Genomic DNA, 6,000 nt, shown 5'->3' on the forward strand with positions numbered 1-6,000 from the left:
AGTGTCTGCTAAATGACTATCAATTTTCAATCAATTTTATTTTATATAGCCCTTCTTACATCAGCTAATATCTCGAAGTGCTGTACAGAAACCCAGCCTAAAACCCCAAACAGCTAGTAATGCAGGTGTAGAAGCACGGTGGCTAGGAAAAACTCCCTAGAAAGGCCAAAACCTAGGAAGAAACCTAGAGAGGAACCAGGCTATGAGGGGTGGCCAGTCCTCTTCTGGCTGTGCCGGGTGGAGATTATAACAGAACCATGCCAAGATGTTCAAAAATGTTCATAAGTGACAAGCATGGTCAAATAATAATCAGGAATAAATCTCAGTTGGCTTTTCATGCCGATCATTAAGAGTTGAAAACAGCAGGTCTGGGACAGGTAGGGGTTCCATAACCGCAGGCAGAACAGTTGAAACTGGAATAGCAGCAAGGCCAGGCGGACTGGGGACAGCAAGGAGTCACCACGGCCGGTAGTCCCGACGTATGGTCCTAGGGCTCAGGTCTCTCAGTTGGCTTTTCATAGCCGATCATTAAGAGTTGAAAACAGCAGGTCTGGGACAGGTAGGGGTTTCGTAACCGCAGGCAGAACAGTTGAAACTGGAATAGCAGCAAGGCCAGGCGGACTGGGGACAGCAAGGTGTCAGCATGCCCGGTAGTCCTGACGTATGGTCCTAGGGCTCAGGTTCTCAGAGAGAAAGAGAGAACGAGAGAATTAGAGAGAGCATACTTAAATTCACACAGGACACTGGATAAGACAGGAGAAGTACTCCAGGTATAACCAACTAACCCCAGCCCCCCGACACATAAACTACTGCAGCATAAATACTGGAGGCTGAGACAGGAGCGGTCCGGAGACACTGTGGCCCCATCCGAAGAAACCCCGGACAGGGCCAAACAGGAAGGATATAACCCCACCCACTCTGCCAAAGCACAGCCCCCGCACCACCAGAGGGATATCCTCAACCACCAACTTACAATCCTGAGACAAGGCCGAGTATAGCCCACAGAGGTCTCCACCACAGCACAAACCAAGGGGGGCGCCAACCCAGACAGGAAGATCACGTCAGTAACTCAACCCACTCAAGTGACGCACCCCTCCTAGGGACGGCATGAAAGAGCACCAGCAAGCCAGTGACTCAGCCCCTGTAACAGGGTTAGAGGCAGAGAACCCCAGTGGAGAGAGGGGAACCGGCCTGGCAGAGACAGCAAGGGCTGTTCGTTGCTCCAGAGCCTTTCCGTTCACCTTCACACTCCTGGGCCAGACTACACTCAATCATATGACCTACTGAAGAGATAAGTCTTCAGTAAAGACTTAAAGGTTGAGACCGAGTCTGCGTCTCTCACATGGGTAGGCAAACTGTTCCATAAAAATGGAGATCTATAGGAGAAAGCCCTGCCTCCCGCTGTTTGCTTAGAAATTCTAGGGACAATTAGGAGGCCTGCGTCTTGTGACCGTAGCGTACGTATTGGTATGTACGGCAGGACCAACTCGGAAAGATAGGTAGGAGCAAGCCCATGTAACGCTTTATAGGTTAACAGTAAAACCTTGAAATCAGCCCTTGCCTTAACAGGAAGCCAGTGTAGGGAAGCTAGCACTGGAGTAATATGATCAAATTTCTTGGTTCTAGTCAGGATTCTAGCAGCCGTATTTAGCACTAACTGAAGTTTATTTAGTGCTTTATCCGGGTAGCCGGAAAGTAGAGCATTGCAGTAGTCTAACCTAGAAGTAACAAATGCATGGATTAATTTTTCTGCATCATTTTTGGACAGAAAATTTCTGATTTTTGCAATGTTACGTAGATGGAAAAAAGCTGTCCTTGAAACAGTCTTGATATGTTCGTCAAAAGAGAGATCAGGGTCAAGAGTAACGCCGAGGTCCTTCACAGTTTTATTTGAGACGACTTTACAACCATCAAGATGAATTGTCAGATTTAACAGAAGATCTCTTTGTTTCTTGGGACCTAGAACAAGCATCTCTGTTTTGTCCGAGTTTAAAAGTAGAAAGTTTTCAGCCATCCACTTCCTTATGTCTGAAACACAGGCTTCTAGCGAGGGCAATTTTGGGGCTTCACCATGTTTCATTGAAATGTACAGCTGTGTGTCATCCGCATAGCAGTGAAAGTTAACATTATGTTTTCGAATAACATCCCCAAGAGGTAAAATATATAGTGAAAACAATAGTGGTCCTAAAACGGAACCTTGAGGAACACCGAAATGTACAGTTGATTTGTCGGAGGACAGACCATTCACAGAGACAAACTGATATCTTTCCGACAGGTAAGATCTAAACCAGGCCAGAACTTGTCCGTGTAGACCAATTTGGGTTTCCAGTCTCTCCAAAAGAATGTGGTGATCGATAGTGTCAAAGGCAGCACTAAGGTCTAGTAGCACGAGGACAGATGCAGAGCCTCGGTCTGACGCCATTAAAAGGTCATTTACCACCTTCACAAGTGCAGTCTCAGTGCTATGATGGGGTCTAAAACCAGACTGAAGCATTTCGTATACATTGTTTGTCTTCAGAAAGGCAGTGAGTTGCTGCGCAACAGCTTTTTCTAAAATTTTTGAGAGGAATGGAAGATTCGATATAGGCCGATAGTTTTTTATATTTTCCGGGTCAAGGTTTGGCTTTTTCAAGAGAGGCTTTATCACTGCCAATTTTAGTGAGTTTGGTACACATCCGGTGGATAGACAGCTGTTTATTATGTTCAACATAGGAGGGCCAAGCACAGGAAGCAGCTCCTTCAGCAGTTTAGTAGGAATAGGATCCAGTATGCAGCTTGAAGGTTTAGAGGCCATGATTATTTTCATCATTGTGTCAAGAGATATAGTACTAAAACACTTAAGTGTCTCTCCCGATCCCAGGCCCTCGCAGAGTCTGTGCAGATCCAGGACAGCTAAGCCCTGGAGGAATACGCAGATTCAAAGAGGAGTCCGTAATTTGCTTTCTAATGGTCATGATCTTTTCCTCAAAGAAGTTCATGAATGTATTACTGCTGAAGTGAAAGCCATCCTCTCTTGGGGAATGCTGCTTTTTAGTTAGCTTTGCAACAGTATCAAAAAGAAATTTTGGATTGTTCTTATTTTCCTCGATTAAGTTGGAAAAGTAGGATGATCGAGCAGCAGTGAGGGCTCTTCGGTACTGCACGGTACTGTCTTTCCAAGCTAGTCGGAAGACTTCCAGTTTGGTGTGGCGCCATTTCCGTTCCAATTTCCTGGAAGCTTGCTTCAAAGCTCGGGTATTTTCTGTATACCAGGGAGCTAGTTTCTTATGACAAATGTTTTTCGTTTTTAGGGGTGCAACTGCATCTAGGGTATTGCGCAAGGTTAAATTGAGTTCCTCAGTTAAGTGGTTAACTGATTTTTGTCCTCTGACGTCCTTGGGTAGGCAGAAGGAGTCTGGAAGGGCATCAAGGAATTTTTGTGTTGTCTGAGAATTTATAGCACGACTTTTGATGCTCCTTGGTTGGGGTCTGAGCAGATTATTTGTTGCGATTGCAAACGTAATAAAATGGTGGTCCGATAGTCCAGGATTTTGTGGAAAAACTAAAATGTAATGCTCACCCATCTGGGGTCTCTGGCTTTGTAGGACCAACCCTGCCAGACAGGCTCAGACTAGTGCTGCTTTAGTGGGTTTCTGACGCGTTTATCTTTCTGTCTTGGCTGCATATAGGCTAATTGCAGTAGGCCTATAAGGAATTCTCCTTAGTGTGTGGGTCGCTCAGGTGGGTGTCTGGGCGGCAGGTAGCTTAGTGGTTAAGAGCGTTGTGCCAGTAACCGAAAGGTCGCTGGTTCTAATCCCCGAGCCGACTAGGTGAAAAATCTGTCGATGTGCCCTTGAGCAAGGCACTTAACCCTAATTGCTCCTGTAAGTCGCTCTGGATAAGAGCGTCTGCTAAATGACTAAAATGTAAAATGTAAAATGTTATAGGGTTGAGGACCGCTCCATCATGATAAGACAATAAATAAATAAACTATATTTATAATCTATTTTAAAATGTATATCCCATATCTGCACAAAAATGAAAGCTCCCTCTGTCACAACTCCTGCTCGCAGACACACATGGGCTCTGGCATTTGCAACCATTTTCCTTTTTCACTCACTTAAATCCAGACTTTTCCAAACACATTAAAATAATGCACTTTAGAAATGTACAGCGACAGAATTCAGAACATGGGCTGTTCTTACAGTATTCTCCCTGTACAAGTCAGAACTGTGGGATAAATAAAGGGGGCATATAAGCAGACAATGAAAGCTCTTACAATATTCGATGATGACATTTCTCTAAAACAGACTATAGGCTACATGTGCACCACCAAGTCAGAACAGCAGGCTAAGTTAAGAGGGGAAAAGGGACCATATTATTAGGGTGAGGCACATGGGCTACTAACAGATTACTACACAACATACACTTAGTCTTACTTTCTTTGCTACAGTATACATATCTCCCTGGCATATTATTTTGGGACTCACGTTGTTCTGTGCTCACTTGAACAGGAAGGTGGTGCGGCGGTCCTTCTTGTCGGCAAATTTGTCATCCAACTTTGTCATCAAAGTCTGGCATTCTCTGGATGTATGGTTCTTTCAAGACAACTGGGAACTCTGAAAAAAAACAAGGTTGAATCATGACGTCTGTGATCTTCAGGTCGGAGCTCTAGAAAGAGGCCCGAGTTCCCAACTTGGAATTCCGAGTTGGATGACCGCTCAAAACGTATTTTCCCAGTCAGAGCTCGTTTTTTCAGAGTTCCCAGTTGTCTGAGATTTCCCAGTTCCGAGTTTACAGTTGTTTTGAATGCGTCAGAAGTCATGCTGGATTGACAGCATGGCCAATGTATTCAACCTTTTCTGGCACATGGTGTTATATGTGAATGTTTATCCTTTTAAGCTTGGAAAAGAGACCCTTAAACCCAGACTTGGACCACACTGAATAGCAGGCTAGTGATTGCTTTGCAACACTTGCAGTTAGCCACTGACTCCTTCCAAACCACTTGAATTTGCGATTTCCAACTTGTTGTGTAATGTTTATGTCCAATGACTGCTTGTCTAGCTTGCTAGCTAAGATTTTGAAATATGATGTTGACATGATTAGTCCAATCAAAGCCACGGTAGATATAATGTGATTTGACATTTTATCTGTAGCCAATGACCTTGAGCCTTGGATGGGCACTTCTAATGTAAATCCCCCCAAGGGGCTTGAACTTTCGAGCTCTGCCCGTATATTTTGTGGTGACATGGTGTCCCCATGAGTGACAGAACACTGAGCCAATCACGGCACAACTAGAGAACAATACCAACCCTTACGCTCCGTATTTTCCGCTGGCTGTCCCACCACCACAGAAAGCACCGACATAGGCTGAAACACCTGCATTTTGGAGTTGCCTTACTTAAGGAAGCAAAAAAGAGACCATGTTTGTATGCGGCTTTATTAACTCAATTATATATTTTTTACATTGTTTGCAAACTGATATGTGACACTTATTAATGCCAAAATAACACGCAAAATATGTATATATAAAAAAAAAAGTTTAACAGGTGGGGCTCTGAATACCAGTAAATACCAGATTTTCTCTCATGGATCTTTATTCCAAGGAAGGCTTCTCTCAGAAACATTAAACATTTTTAAGTTAATTAACGTCAGTTTCAATAGTATTGACTGTACCTTTTAGCTTGTTTGTTTCTTTTTTTTTTCGCAGCTTTTTCGTCACTTATTTCGAGGCTCGCATTTATCTCCTTTATTTCTTTACTGACAAGTTCCAAGTACCCACAATTTATCATTTATTGATTTTAGGTCGGTAGATAAAATTCCGTCTTATCTAACTTATGTAACTTTTCTAGCTAACCTCCTGTAGCTCAGTTGGTAGAGCATGGTGCTTGCAACGCCAGGGTTGTGGGTTCGATTCCCATGGGGGGTCAGTATGCAAAATGAATGCACTAACTGTAAGTCGCTCTGGATAAGAGCGTCTGCAAAATGACTAAAATGTAAGTATACATACCTGAGTTGCCT

Source organism: Coregonus clupeaformis, chromosome 31, assembly GCF_020615455.1.
Source record: "Coregonus clupeaformis isolate EN_2021a chromosome 31, ASM2061545v1, whole genome shotgun sequence".
Lineage (NCBI taxonomy): Eukaryota > Metazoa > Chordata > Actinopteri > Salmoniformes > Salmonidae > Coregonus > Coregonus clupeaformis.